Consider the following 17,075-nt stretch of genomic DNA (forward strand, 5'->3'; position numbering starts at 1 on the left):
TGTTCAAAACAGTAACAGAGAACGAAGAAAGATGAAAAAATGGAGACTTGATTTAGTTAATTGTGAAATAGAACATGACGATTGCTATTTAAACAATGTAATTGGCCATTTTTACAATAATTGTAAAATAGGTGCACCTCCTACACAGCCTATCAGTACACTCTAATTGAACAATTACCAGTTCAGGTCAATCAGTGCAAGGTCTAGCCAGTTTATGAGACAAAAGGGAAACAGAAATACACAAAGTGCAGACAAAATAGTGTGTATAGTCATACCTTGACCTATCTCTGTGTGAATACATTCATAAATAATCTTTACAAACACACATTTCTCTCTCTGTGGTCATTGTCTTCACAGAGCCGGAGACATCCAGTGCCCTGCATAAGAAATGGGACAGTGATGCTTTTTTTCTTATTTTGGTTCTACACTCCAAAAGTGTGTAACTGGTATTTGTGTACATATTGGTTTCACCATTCAGAAATTACAACACTTTTTATGCATACGGTGCATTCGGAAAGTATTCAGACCCCTTCACTTTTTCCACATTTTGTTATGTTACAGCCTTATTCTAAAATGGATTCAATAAAAAAAAAATTCCCTCATCAATCTACACACAATAAAAAACAGGTTTTTATAAATGTTTGCTAATTTATAAAAAATAAAAAGCTGAAATATCACATTTACATAAGTATTCAGACCCTTTACTCAGTACTTTGTACATCCCCACAGCATGATGCTGCCACCACCATGCTTCACCGTTAGGATGGTATTGGCCAGGTGATGAGCGGTGCCTGGTGTTTCACCAATTTCTGAATGGTGAAACACAAATACCACCAAATAAAAGCTGAGAATCTATACTATATATACTTTAACCTCATAGTAATTGTTTGATTTCAAATCCAAACTTTGGGAGTATAGAGCCAAAAGAAGAAAAAATGCTTCACTGTCCCATTGCAGGGCACTGTATGTTGAAGACAAAGCAGCCCCCCCCCGTCCCCAGCCCACCACTCTCTGTGCTGTTGTATTGATCTGTGAGGCGAGACTTATGATGGGGCAGGTGATCCCTGTCTCAAATCAGCGGCCCTCCCCTGACTCCATGTGTGGCACCCAGGCCCTGGGTTCAAAGGTCGAAACCACCACCACCTCCTTCCCCTATCGATATTGAAAACCAATCACAGCCCACCCTAAGGCAATTTGTCCTGGACAAGGGGGGGTTGGGGACACTGCTGATTCTTCATCTGTCCTTGAGGACCTCTGGGAGACAATCTGTTATTTTTCTAAAAGCCCCCCGTCCAACTATTTAAGGGTTGATTATGTTGTTTGTTTCTAAATTTTTATTTCCCTCCGTTACACAGTTTGACCTGACAGACTGCAGGTCACTTTTTCTTTACTGTATGTGCTCAAGATTGGAGAGGGTGATGTACCTACTCTGCTGTTTGGTGTCAGTGCAGGGCAGGACCGAACAGTCACGCTACAGCAGGTATCACAGCCTAGCCTACTCAAACTGTCAATGATTCCCAATTATGTTGTGAATACCATTTACTGACCCAAGTTTTATAAATGCCAGCATTGTTCCATAATCCACTATTGGCCTTGTGACTTTCAAGCTGCCATTTTTCATGATGATAATAGACATTTTAAGATAGGGATTTGATGCTATACTGTACTGTACATATCTTCATGTTGTCCTGAAAATGAGATGTAGCATTCATCTTGTTAAACACACACACACACACACACACACACACACACACACACACACACACACACACACACACACACATTAATAAGTGGGAGTTAGAGTCATTGCTTCTGTCATCTCAACTGTCAGTTGGCGTAGAGATCCTGGGGTGGAGGAGTCTAATACAGGGCTAAACTCATGGGTCCCGCTGTGCTGTGTGTGTGTGTGTGTGTGTGTGTGTGTGTGTGTGTGTGTATGTCTTTTCTGTGAATGCTCTGGCAGTCAGGGTCTCTGATGAGTCTGTTATTTCCTTGTGTGGTAATGTGGGTATTTATATGCAGAGAGAGAGGAATGAGAGACAGGCTGGTCTCCACTGGTCTAAAGCCAGACACAGCCTTGTCACCCCCCCCCCCCCCCCACCGCCCCCCCACACTCCTCTCTCTCTCTCTGTCCAGCAGCCTCTCCTCCTCTCTTTCTCTTCTCTCCCCTGGTGTAGACATTGTTTCTCCTCCCGCCGTTCCAGCACTGCGCCAAACCCAGATGCTGTTTTCTGAGGAATTGATTTTCCCCGCAGTTGGCTTCATTATCTGCTGTGTGCAGCAGTGAAGTGAACCCACCCTCCCTCCCTCTCTTTCTTCCCTCGCTTTTTCTTCTCCACACCAGGCATTCTGCCATCAAGGAGAGGTCACCCAGCTTGTGGGCTGCACAGCACAGCGGAGGGCACAGTACAGTGAGCTGTGTCTGCAGGCAGGGAGGGCTGCAGGGCAGGGAGGGCTGCAGGGCAGGGAGGGTTGCAGGGCAGGGAGGATTGCAGGCACTGGGGCACTGCAAGAGGGACAGGCTCAGCCCTATCCTGCAGACTCATAGGAGCGTGAAATAGGGAGGGCGATAGAGAGAGAGAGTCTGCCATTGTCTATGACTCAATCCCTTCTTCTCCCCCATCCCCACGAGTCTAGCTTTATGAAACGGCCTTATGGGGTAAGGAGTTTGATGTGCTTGAGATGCACTGGTTTTAGTGTAAAAGGGAAGATGTGTGTGTCTGTCATTTTCTGTGTGTCCTGCAGTCCCCCTCTTCATCTCCCTGTCTTCCTCTTCTCCCTCTCTTTCATTGTAAATGAGCATAAACACACACACAGTTATATGGTCGGCTCAGTGAGGGATCAGGGATGACACACCGTGACTCCATCTTGTTGTCCTAATAGCCAGAGGGGACTAAGACTCAGACCCCTTCTTCTTCTCCTCTGTGACAGATGACTGGAAGTGTTTTCCTCCCCTCTATTGTTCTCTCCATCCATTCATCCATTTCTGGGCTGGTGTCAGCGATGGGGCACTGTGGGGCTCTGTGGCTGCAGGGCTGTTATTGATGGCCACAGTGCAGCCTCTCTGAAGCCATAACAGCAACAGCAACAGCAGCCTATGGGGGAAATATCACAGTACATTCTAAAGGCTGTCTCAGTGTGTGTGTGTGTCACTTTACGTTGTGTTTCCAAAATATCATGTGGTGTAGTCATGCTATAATAGGTTCTTTGGATAACTATGGCTCATGAATGTATGACGACATTGTAGCTACACTTGTTTATGAATTAATTTGGTCTAGGGGTACAGTACACCCAAACGCAAATTGCTGGGTAACACTTCACTTAAGATTAATGTATCATAACCGATGACTGTAGAAGGAAGGGACACATTGAAGTCTGACGTCACCCGATTAATTAATTGCTAATTCGCCAATGAAATGCGTACTTCCTCACCATCCTTGGTTGTCTTCACACAGACCGTGCTTAGTATTTGATAGAACAACTCTAGAGCCCAAAGGTTTCCTATTGGACCTCAAAAGTAATCCTATTGGATCATATAGGTTTTTGATGAATCTTGAAGGATTTGGTTACTCCAATCAGAATCCTGTTAGAACAGTTTTTCTTAATTTCGAAGTTCTGGAACAGAGAACTTTTCAAGGGCACATGTGCAGTTGTTCATGCATTTTATGATGAACGCACATTAGCATTGCCATTTGAAATAAACATCGACATCTCAGTTAACCCACACATCAAACGCCAACTTATGACAAATAACAAAAACTATGGAGAGATTCTCCCTTAAAAGGTGACCATTTATGTTAGTGTGCACATTTGATTTTGTAATGACTGCCTTTGAGAAACTGTTTGGTGGGAATTTGAAAATGTGCTAGCTAATACTCCAAATTTCAAGCGATGCAGAAGATGCAGGATGGATAGTAGCTAGCGAACTAAGTTTTAATTTCTCAGTTATTAACCAGCTTGCTAACTGTAAGCAAACGTTTTGATAGCTATTATTAGAGTGACCTTGTAATGTAGAAAGCTAGTTCATGTATAGTAAGCTGCAGCTCTACACAGTGGCCAAGGCATAAATGTGTATATTTGAAAATAATTGTAGAACATGAAAGTCACGCCAGGCCATGAACAATACTTTTTAATAATTTTTATTTTGCAGAACTACAAGTGAGCACAGGTTTTGCGTATTTTGCGTGCCTGCCAGACGGTCGATTGATCCCCAGATCATAACTCATTATAGCCATTTAGTCTTTTTTATAATGAATTCTTAATCATTCATGTGGTATGTGGTATGTCTTTTCTATTAGACTTCTTTTCAACTGATGGAAAATAGCTGATGTAGTACTTTAGGATAATAACGAGATGACGTAATGCAGTCATTCATGCTTATAACAAGTCTTACAATGTATTGTACACACATTATAACCACATGCTTTATTTAAACTGCATATTGAGGTTATAGAGCTAGGCACAGAGGGTGTAGAACAGTGAACTGATATTGCCGAACACTTTATAAGGCTACAATGAGCTGTGAAATGGAGTATTGAGGTTTGAGTTACATATCATCCCCCTCTTGCCAAGAATCACAGCATGCTCTGATTCTCTGTGGTGTAAGTCGTGTGGAGGCTTGCCATGCGCTGCAGAGTGAGAGCACAGTTTCCTCGTAGAGACTGCCTTCAAATTAATTGGACCTGATGGCTTAAAAAAGAAGAAAGAGGATTCTCGGCGAGCTCCTCTTTAGTGAAGTATTACTCTCTGCTGAAAGGAACTTGTCTAGGTCCAGATATGCTTTTCTAATTGTCTACAGACTGTAGATAGAGGGGTTCAGGCCAGCGTTGAATGGTTTTGGGAGGCTTGCCATGCAGCTGAAGCTTTCACAAGCAATTATAGACTCGGAGCATGACCTGTTTGTTACATTCCTTTTATAGTATCGACTCCCTTAGGCGTTGTGTGCCCATTTGGTGAATGTGTGTATGAGGATTTGTCCTTATGTGTAACTGGATTTGTATGTCTGACTGTGTTTGTTTCTTTGTGTGTGTGTTTGTTTCTTTGTGTGTCTGTCTGTCTGTCTGTCTGTCTGTCTGTCTGTCTGTCTGTCTGTCTGTGCCTTTGAATCTTCCAGATGATTCCAGTGGCTGCATGTCCTACTCTATCCCCAGGTGTCTCCAGTCTGCTGCTGCTGGTGGCGGTGGTGTGCTAAAAGTATCCCTGGGGAAATAGAGCCTGTTATAAAGAGCTGGGCAGAGGCTGAAATGACTCCATTCCCCAGGACATTCAGAGAGGCAGCCATGCTTATTTTTATATCCTACTCAATACCATCTAGCAGCAGGCCTATCCACTTACTGTGACTTGTGAGTCCACAATCCCAACAATACACAACACAATATACCTCCTCTCCTTCATGTCTCTCCCTTCTTATATTTGAGAAAAGATGAATAACAGTCCCTCCATTTTCTGTCCTTGACCTATCTTTATGCCTATAGTACAGAATACCTCCTTGTAATCTTTTTCCTGCAGGCCACTGTGTTTTTTGTTCACTTGTTGTATATGGCATGGCTATGCAGTGTGCTTGTTTTGCTTTGTATGAAAACATCATGTGTATGAATCATACCGTTCCAGCTTTACAGGAGCCACACGCTCCTCACCTCACTAATCAACAGCCTTGTGTTTCCCTCTGCTCTGATTATTAATGATGTACTAGTGGTGTGTGTGTGTGTGTGTGTGTGTGCGCGTGCGCGTGCACGTGCGCGTGTGTGTGTGTGTGTGTGTGTGTGTGTGTGTGTGTGTGTGTGTGCGCGTGTGTGTGCATACATACACACACACTCTCCTATTTTTACACTGGTTGATATTATGTGTGATTGAGTGTGTTTTAAAAATTGATGACCTGAGTTCATGAGAGAAAAGGAGAGAAAAAGAGAGGGAGAGAGGGAGGGTGGAATGTGGGCTGCCTATGTTTGAAAGGGATTTTGGGGGAGAGATTGTCGGGATATAGTAAGCTGCCATATAGATAGAGACATTCCTTGTGGTGTTAGAATTTGGCAGAGGAAAATAGTCAATCTGCTCTGGTTTATAGGAGTGTGTGTGCGATGTGCCTGCGTGCGTGCATGCTGCACACTTGTGATTGTGTATGCGGGGTATGAGCGAGGGAAACATAGAGAGAGAGATAGAGGAAAAGAGGCAAGGTCGTTATTCATTCTGTAGTAATTCTCTCCTCTCCAGCCTGTACATTCACCTTACACAGAATAGGAGTGAAATTGATGTTATTGTGCTCCCTCCCTCCCTGTGACCCCAGAGTCCTGCTTCCTGGCAGAGAAAAGCACCCTGCCAGAGAATTCCTCCCTCCCCCTCTCTCTTTCCTCTGTTCCTTTCTTTCTTCAGCAGGAGGGCATTTACACTTGTGCATGTTTGCTATTCACTCTCTCACTCCCCTCTCTTTCTCTCTCTCTCTCTCTCCCTCTCTCTCTCTCTCTGAGCTGACAGAGGCCTCTCTCTTTTCTCCCTCCCTTTTTATTCCCTTTCATTTTTTACAAGGAGGCCCTCCTCTCCTCGGCGGGCCCCTCCTGTGAACCGGGAGGCCAGTTGCCAATGAGGCCCTTTTATTTGGCTGAGATTGAGTGCAGCCAGGCGGGCGGGCAGGCCGCGCGGCCCCATTAGGGCTCCACCGCAGCGCGGGAGATTGCCTGTCTGGGCCCTCTAATTGCCCACAGCGGCTGAGGGCTTGTGGGGAGGCTGTGGCCAGCAATAAAGGGGCCTGGACTGGACATGACTGGACTGGACAGGCTCTGCTCTGCTGGACTGCAAAACAGGGGGACAGGGATTGGTTAAAGGAGGATTCAGTGGAGCAATGTTGCTCTGTTTGTCTCATTCCCCCCTTTCTTTGTTGTTATTCTAACTTACTCTCTGTCTCTGTTTATCTGTCTGTCTGTCTGTCTGTCTATCTGTTTCTCTCTCTCTCTCTTTCTGTCTCTTTTGCTTCTCCACTCTTGTTCCAGGGTGGATGTTCAATGTGGATTTCATATTACAGGAGTGATTGCCTTGTCACACTGGCAATATCCCTGCAAATTGAGAAGAATGAGCCACTTATCTTCTTCCTGCTTGTCCGAATCCCAGTGTGTCTGAGTTTCAGGTGTCTCTACCTTTGTTGATCTATTCCATTGGTTTGTGGGGGACTTTTTTCACAGCATGTGTGTGTGTGTGTGTGTGTGTGTGTGTGTGTGTGTGTGTGTGTGTGTGTGTGTGTGTCACTGTTGCTCCTACATGTCTACCCCTCTCTAGTACTCATATTACTATAGGGGGAGAGAGAGAGAGGGGCACTGGAGAGAGAGCTGGAGACTTTTGTAAGCCTTGAGTGGGTCTATCTGGAAAACATCACTTCCTCAAGTGCTGCTTTACCCAGGCATAATGTTTCTGGGAGCGTGTTTACTGCAGTAAACCTGCACTGCAGCCACGCTGGGTTTAGACTGCCCTCTAAGGAGATGACAAACTAAATTCCACAAGAATGTGTATTTCCACTCAAAGAGATTTCTATTTCACTCCTCTCCACTCCCACCCATCCCTGTTAGGGGATGCTTCAACAGCAGAAAAAGAGAATCATTTACAGTCTGTACTAGTGACTGGGTGCTACTAAGGTAGATTCGAGCAGCTTGCCAAGCGGAGCAGAGAAAATGAGTGAGCAGCACTTCTTTCCGCTTTCGGAGCTTGATCTATGACACAGTGTCAGCGATGTCACATGCCGAGTTGATTAATGCGGCGGGCAAACGATTAAGCGGGAGGAAAGATGAGGTGGGGTTGGGGAAGAGGGTGCAAGTTTGATCCAGCACAGCTGAAATAGACAAATAGAGGGATGAGAGGGTACGCCGGTAAAGCTAAAGCTTTGTTTTTTTCAGAGGATGTTTTTTTTTAAGTGGTAGATATTGAGTCTGAGAGGCTACTTTTGCTCATTTGCCAGCTCAGTTTCAAGCCAGCGACCCCCCACCCCGCAACATACATACACACACACACACACACACACACACACACACACACACACACACACACACACACACACACACACACACACATCCATCAGAGTGTTTTGGCCTAGTGATAGAGAATTGAGGCCCAGTATTCCGCCCGCCCACTCCACAGATTAGTTCTATCAGCTCTAATGGATTGCCCATTCTCTCTCTCTCTCTCTCTCCCCCTCTCTCACTCTATATTTGCATCTCTCTCACTCTCTCTGTATGTCTCGCTTCCCCTCCCTTTCTCTCTCTCCGCCTCCCAACCCCCTCCCACTAAAACCAGTCGCAGTTTAATGCCTCATAGCAATACAATAGCCAACTTGCCCATTATTTCCAGAAACCATCCTCCATTTTGTATCACAGCACGATCCTATTGCACCGTGCTAGCCTGTTCTCCACAGACCACTTACTTTATGGTGTTTTTATTGCAGCTTTGTGGAATGAAATGAGCAGCCTTTAAAATGTCAGCCCAGTCCTACTTAGGAGGTACTTTCATTCTATAGGCCATTATACAGTAGTGCAATTCGAATGGTTAATGTAAATAAGATTTCAGATTATCCCCATTTATATTCCTACGTGCTTCCTTACATCAGAATGGAATGCACCAGACTTTATTTTCCCCCTAGAAAACACATTGGGTATGAAGTGATATTTCTACATGAAAGAAGTTGTATAAATGCCATATTGATTGATAGTCTCCATGGGTTGCCTCCACAAAAAGACAGAGAGGATCTTTATCATGTCCACTGCTGCCAGCCTGGTGTGCCTCTCCCATTGGCTGTTCACAGTTCTTTGGACTTTGATTTCAGGCAATGACAAACAGTGAGGCAAAGATGCACAAATCTCTGGCAACCCCAGCTGAATTTCGACACTCATCCACTTTTCAATGTATTTTCAAGGACATTTTTTTTGGCCCTGCAAGCACCCAGTCACCTGGAATTAAGAGGTATTTACACACTTGACAGATTTATACCCTGGCCAGACTATGTTTATTTGTAATGTCTGTCTCTATGCTGGATTAGACTGAACTAAGGAAACCTCCATTCAACAAAATACCCACAGTTTCAACAGTCACTGTAATGATATTGAGTATATATAATTATATTCATATTCAGTTATAATACATTATGTTAGCATTATAAGCATGTATGCATTGTGTGCATTTGATACCTTATCATCTAAAGCTCATCTAAGGTGGTATAAGAGGTCACACATTGCTACAGAAAGCCCTAACTGAGACCTGAAGATGTGTTGTTGGCTCCCCAAGCTAATGCCTTGGCTTTAGCTTAGCGATCTTTAGTTTTAGTTTCCATGTGAGGCACCTGGTGCCAGTTGCATAAACTTAGTTAAGACTAGTCTATGGGCCTAGACCGGTCTTATTTTAGTGGTAAGAGTAGTCTAATTTCAGTTAGCCAGTTGCACAAACATTAAGACTAACTTACTTTAAGACTTCCTACCCCCAGGGTAAGATTGAGGTTAAGACCTATGTTACCATGGCAAAAGCTGACTAGTCATTCCAAAATAACTGTATAACAATTACTATTTGCTTAAGATTGAATTGTAGTTATGTTAGGGACATAAGCAAAAGACAAAATGAAATATATTCATGCCAATATGCGTAGTTTGTGTATTGGCAACCATGGCAATTAGCTTGCTGACTCACTAGATAGGGCACACATAGCTGGCAAGCTAGTCAATTCACCGATATAGCTAGCAAGTTTGCCTTTCCAAATCTAAAGGGAAAGCTCATTTAGTTTGGAAAGCAATATCTAGCTAACCTAGTATGTCATATGTTTACAATTTTTATGCAAAGATTTTCCAGCTCCCATGCTCTATTTTATTGTAGTTGCATAATTACGTTCACGTATGTTCAATTGCTAACAATAATTCACTTATTAGTGGCCATATTTTTTTCCGTTTAGTGTCTTACTTTTCTAAGCTAATAAGTACCTCATTAGGAGTTAGGATAGCCAAGTGTAAGTCACTTTTATGCAACAGGTGAAATTAGACGTCTTTCCTAACAGTTAGACTTAAGTCGAAGTCTAATTCTACATTTACATTTACATTTACATTTTCGACATTTAGCAGACGCCTTTATCCAAAGCGACTTACAACAAGTACGTTTGTCCAAGTAAGTCAATCATCTATACATCAGTCATCATAAGAAAAACAAATCTATGCTAGGACCAGGGGCCATTGGCAGTCAATGCTAGAAGAAGGAAGGAATTACTTTTTTTTTTAAATTTAATTTAATTTTTTACATTTTGAGTAGAGAAACTGTACAGGGGAGTAGTGAGGAAGAAGAGGTCTTTAGGAGGGATAATTATATGTTTATGCAATCGGCCCCTGGGCTGAAACCTTGCAGTCACAATACATTATTTTAGCATTGTAGCCTGTGCATTTGATGCTTTTCACTTCTAAAGCCATATCTGCAATGCAGCAGGTTATCCTTCTACATTGTCTTACATACAGCATCCCTCATACTCTTATGTTCTGTATATCATGTGCTCCATCCACTACAGTCCCCCCATTGTGCTTCTGGAGTGGCTATCTTGCTCACTCACTCATGGTGAGTGGTACCACATCTAGGCAGACAGTGAATGAGGACATGTTCTGTCTATCTCTGTCCCCCGCTGCAATATCCAGAGACACTCTGTTATAAGATCTGCTGTACTTTCACTGTTGCAGCTGGCTGCTATAAACCCAGAGAGGTTTGTCATCTCTCCTGCTCCTCTTCAATCCTGTGTTGTTCTCCTTCTCTCCGTGACAGAATATTGTTGTGGCAGGGGAAGCTAGGCTCCATACCATCGTTCCCTGGCTTGGAAGAGATGTAATCAGGGGCTCAGTGTGAGAAGTAGTGGGGAGGAAATTGGATGAGTCGAGCCGCCAGCTCCTCTGGCAGATTAGCGAGATGGCCGCCTTTTGTCGTCAAACTGTCACTCAGCTTCACCTGCGTTCTCGATCAATAAGCGGGGGAGGTGTGTGTGTGTGGTGTGTGTGTGTGTGTGGGGGGGGGGGGGGGGGGGGCAGGTGGGCCTCTTCTCATTCACAGGTGTCGGCCCCCATTGTATGTAGCCCCCAGGAAGAGATGTGTGTGTGTGTGTGTGTGTGTGTGTGTGTGTGTGTGTGTCTAACATAGATACACTTACATATACTGTATATACAGGTGTCTAGGGGCTGCCTCACTAAATGTGCACTAGTAAAATCCACACTCTAAGGACGAGCCACCAACTCTACTTGTCCCTCCTCCCTGCCTCTGTCGTGTCTCTGTTCTGCAGCTGTCTTCAGGTGACTGAGCTGTCACTGTTTGTTATACACACGCTTTCAAGCATGCTCATTCTCACCTACTCATACTCTCACAAACACTTGGTAAGACACACGCATATGCACACACAAGCATGCAGGCACGCACACACACGCTCACACACGCAGTCTTTCTATTTCTTTCTATCTCTCAGAGTACCCCCCCCCCCCTCTCTCTCAGAGAAACCCATTAGCAGACACAGGGTATGTGCTGTCAGTTGTGCTCTGGGGACCTATGGGCTCTGAGTGGAATGTGTGATACATCTATCCCCTGGTATGGCACTGCTGCCTGTGAGGACACAACAGTGCCATGTTCCAACCTCCCTCCTTACTCGTGTTTGTCACGACTCCTTGTGTCCCAGGTCAGTTTGAGTTGCATTTTGGTTGGAGTTGGTGGCACTTGTGGGAACATATGGCCCCCCGGCCCTGTTCAAATACTTTGAATACTATGCATGCTTCCTTCCTTCCTCCCTTCCCTGAAGTAATCTAATGTGATCAAAACTTTTCTCTGCATTGCATTCATCAAGTTATGTCAGACCAATGTTTCTTAATTGAAATAAAACATTATTGTTTTTTGGTTGCCAAGCCTGTGGCAAATAGTGTGTGACATGGAGAGGTGATGGAGCCTCAGGAGGGACAATAACTTTGAATTATGGTCCGCAGGTCTGGTTATTAATCATTTAAAAGCTCCTCACAGCAACATCAGCCAATCAATAGGCACATAGCTGGAATGATGAAACGGAGAGAAAATCATTAGCACTTTTATTCTCATTCTTTCATTACTGTACCACTCAACAGGCCCTCAAGCAAAAGTCCTTCAAATGAAATTCCACATTTTGAAGGGTCTCCCAGAGGATTCCACTATTTTCTGCTGCAAGTTCTTAAAGGAGCAATCACTTTACTAATTAAACATACACTCACCGAACACTTTATTCGGAACGCTATACTAATACTGGGTAGGGCCTCCCTTTGCTCTCAAAACAGCCTCAATTCTTCGTGGCATTGATTCATTGTTGGAAACATTCCTTTGAGATTCTGGTCCATGATGACATGATTGCATCACGCAATTCCTGCAGATTTTTCAGGTGCACTTTCAAGCTGTGAATCTCCCGTTCTACCACATCCCAAAGGTGTTCAATTCGATTCAGATCAGGTGAGTGGGAAGGCCACTGAAGAACACTGAACTCATTGTCATGTTCATAAAACCAGTTTGAGACAACTTTTGCTTTGTGACATGGTGCATTATCATGCTGGAAGTATCCATTAGAAGATGGGTAAATTGTGGCCATGAAGGGATGGTCAGCAACAATACTCAAATAGGCTGTGGCATTCAAGCGATGATTGATTGGTATTAACGGGCCCAAAGTGTGCCAAGAAAACATTCCCCACACCATTACACCACCTCCACCATGAGAAGGTGTACAGGTGTTCCTAATAAAGTGTTCGGTGAGTGTATGTTTTCCATTGCATACAGTAGTTTTGATGTTTCAATATGGTTAAGGAACTTTATGTAAGTACAATAGTCAATGGAAGGCTTCCACTGAAATTACTAATTATTTGAAATGATTTACACTACGGTAGGCAGGGTATACCTCAATGCCGCTATTGCAGCAGACACACAGTGTGAAGTGCTGTCCAAAGCCACCACAAGGTGGTGTGGTGAGCTGTGAAGGATGATTGAAAAGAGAATGGCTTGCCTTATCAGCTTGCCTTATCAGATAGATTGGCAAAATCAAGTTTATTATAGCAGCTCAGGAACTGCAGAGATAAAGAGTGGAAATGGTTTAAATATCAGGTTATTTTAACGAGGACCAAGCAATGGGACCAACTCCTATCTACTCTCATATCGTCATCACACATTCTCTCACAGCGCAGAGAAACTTTTTGAGGGGTCATTTGAAGGGGGAGAATGTGCTGGATGAATTGTCACGCTTTTGTTTGTTAATCAGAAACGATTTGAGCTTGTTGTAAGCAGAGCTCAAGCAAGCACACACAGACATTTAATTCCCCCTTCACCTTCCCCCACCCATTTGTTAACAATGGCCAGTAACTGGACACAATGTGCTGGTTATTAGATTTTTTTTCCTTAACACTGACGTTCTAGATCACATTCCGGTTGATGGGAGAATAATGTAGTGATTAGTGTGAGTGAAAACCATGAAATGATTGGGTCTCCTGTAAATGACACAAGGCCTTCAGCTGATTCACCCGAGTGCACCCGTCCGGACCGGATAAACAGCTCAGATCATGAGAGCCCTGCATATGTTTGTCAGTATATCAATCCAAACTCATCCAAACCTGTACTACAATCTATCAGGAGCCTATGCCAACGTGCACCACTACACAAAGTGATTACATATAGGCTTTAGGAGCAGCCTAACCAGTGTCTTGACTACCAGAGTGCAAGTTTCTAATGGTATATTAAGGAGTGAGTTAAGACAGAGAGACTTGTAAATACTTATGCTCTGTATAACAACTGCATTGTAACATGGCAACATACGTATCTAATCAAGGACAAATGAGGCTAAATCAGCTGGATGTTTATGCAGTCGATCAGTCAGGAAATTCATACAGTCGCCATGCGTTCAACGTTTTTGATGATAACAACCAGACACGTCGGAAGGGGGGTTGGAAACAGGTAATATAGCATTTCCCGCTCTGATACAACCTTATTTCATAGTAACAACCTTCTCTATTCAAGCATCTTTCATGCAAAATAATTACATGGAAACTACAGTCCAACTTACCTTGTATAATAACCTTTGCTCCTTTGTTGTTACTGGTAACTACTGGTAATTACCAGGGTTATTAACATATTATTACCCACTTTTTATGAGCTGTAATGTAAAGCGCTACTGGAATGCCTATTGTTTTTTTTTTGCCAGACTGAGGAAAACGTTCTGTTATGAACACACACATGTTTAGACTACAACAACACTGACACAGACACACACTTATACAAACACAACTGTACAACTAGATTCTGGCACATGGGCAATAAGTAACAACCTGTTGATTGAGAACTCTACAGTATCTTCCTCCCCTCTCTGTCCAGTTTAGTAAGAACTCAACCTCCCTCTCTCCTCTGCGTGTATAATCGGACAGCAACTTGACAAGATAAACAGACAGTGATGAGCCACTAGTCCAAAAGCCACCCTCTCCTATTGTGTTTATATGAGCTGGCAGTGGTCATTCTTGTTCTGGTTCACATATTTTATTTCTTGATATATCTATTCACTACTTACCCCTTCTCTGTGTTCATGATGTGTGGTTAGGGCTCTGAGCTGGTTTGGGTATATCAATGAGTAGACCACATTAATAATTAACTCACGTGAGTACTCTTTTATCCTGTATACTTATGGAGAAAACCTCTGACCATACAAGAGATACCAACATGTATAACTTATGATAACTATCGTTAACCATTTATTAATGAGTTATCAACATTTGTAACTGATAAAATGTGACTTAATACAGAGTATAACACCATTGATTATTCATGAATGACTTAGTAACATTTATTAATGGGTTACCAATATTTCTAACTGATGAAATGTGACCTTAATGTAAAGTGTAACACCATTTATGAATTTGTGAATGAGTTACTAACATTAATTATTGAGTTACAAACATTTGTAACTAAGCATAATGAATGTGCACCTACAGTATAACATCTAAAATAAGCTACTCCAAGTGAAGTAGCCTTACATTTCATAAGCAATTATGAACAGTAATGCATGTTTATAGGGGACATCAAGTGAAGTGATCCAACATTGCATGATTCATAATAAGTATTCATAAACGAATAAGTCACATCAATTGTTTATTCATGTTTGTCTATACTATAGTAATGACAAAGACGGCATTCACTTTTAACAAAACATAACCCAATAAGAAACTGCACCAAGGCTACTGGCTTGCTGCGGAATGAAAATAGATACGATTTTAGCTAGCTAGTGAGCAACACCAGTGGCCCCACTCAGCATATAGCAAACTGTGTACTATCAGTATTTAAACTATAAGTTGTTTCAAGCTTGCTGGTGTAGAGATACCTAGGTAGTGCATGTTACTGTAGTGTATGTTACTGAGCTGAATAATAAGCCATTAAAGAATTGAATTTCTGCTTCTTGAAAGGTACCAAAGAAGAAAAGCTGCTAATCTAAACCAATACCACAATTGGCCAGCAGATGGCTCTAAATAACAAAAGTGCATACTATCCCACATTGGCTAATTTTATAGAACAGTCCCTGGTGCCAAATAGAATCAAATGCTTTTTTAAAGTCAATAAAAAGCGCAAAAATGTTCCCCCTTTTTTTTCGTTGGACATATTTATTAATTAATGTGTGTAAGGTGTAAATATGGTCAGTAGTCCGATGATTTGGGAGAAAGCCAATTTGACATTAGTACATGGTGTTCTCCAAGAAAAGTTGAGTTCTTGAGTTCTTGAGTTCAGAATACCATAGAATGTTTTTCCCAGGTTGCTCTTTGTACAGATTCCTCTGTAGTTGTTTTGGTCTAATTTGTCCCCAGTTTTGTGGCTGAGGCATAGGTGTCCCTAGTTCCTCGGGAAAGCAGCCAGATTTCATTATCATATTGGACAATTTGAGCATTGCATTCTGCAGCTCAGGGGTGCTGTTTTTAGCATTTCATTCCTGATGCTATCAGGGCCACACATTTTTATTTTATTTTAGAGATTTTAGTTTTGCAGTCAGCTCTTGTGAATTATTGGGAAATCCAAGGGATTTTGGTTGTCCTTAATGACTAGGGTGGTCAATTTCTTAATGATTCCAATTTGGTTTCTGTTGGATGCTTTTACAGGTTTTCAAAATAATCTTGCCAAGTTGTTCAATCTTCAATCTAGAATGTGTAATTCTTGTGGTTTTGCAGCACTTACATTTTTCCACGTCCAGAAATTGATTTTAGTTTATTGCGTTTTCAATGTAATTTAGAGTGTTATTGCTGTAATCAAATTTTCTGGTTCAGGGTACGTTTATATTGTTTCATAAGTTCCACGTACTCAGAGCGTTCTGTAATCTCTCCCTCTCTCTCTCTCTCTCTCTCTCTCCTTGGCCCAATGCTTTGTAGGGACTCTATGGTTCTCCCAGCAGGATGCTGCCACTGGCACTGACCCAGTCTGACAGGCTGCTATGACTCACCCCAGCACTGAGAGAGGCCAGGTGTGTGTGTGTGTGTGTGTGTGTGTGTGTGTGTGTGTGTGTGTGTGTGTGTGTGTGTGTGTGTGTGTGTGTGTGTGTGCGGTATATGTACTACATGTGTTTTTCCAGTGTTTGTCTATATGCTAGTGTATCTGTGCTTGCTTACACACAGCAGGGAGTATGGGGCAGGGAGAGGATTCAATCCTTGCTGGATGGGCACATAATTTTTACTCAGCCACCTAATACCTGTGTGTCAGAGCCCTGTGGATGGTGGGCTATCAGGGAGGCCCTTCACGGAAGACTGCCTCCATGTTGGAGCCATAGATCCACGCTCTGATGACCACAGGGCCCTGTCAGCTGTAGTGAGTGAGTGGTGGGGAATGTTTTCACCCCTGCTTCATCTTATAAAAAGCTGTCCAAGCTGTAGCTGACACAAAGCCTATGCTCAAGCATTCTTTGCTCCCAGGTGTATTGTTTTACCAAACCTTTTATTTTGTTTCTGCAAAACAGTTTTCTTTGACTGTAAATTCTGCTCTTGAATTTATTTATTTTTTTGCATAGAGCCCAACATCACATTTGTCAAATCAGTATTTAAAAACATGGTTCTAGATTGTTGGAATAAAAA

This window comes from Argentina silus, assembly GCF_951799395.1.
Source record: "Argentina silus genome assembly, chromosome: 3".
NCBI lineage: Eukaryota > Metazoa > Chordata > Actinopteri > Argentiniformes > Argentinidae > Argentina > Argentina silus.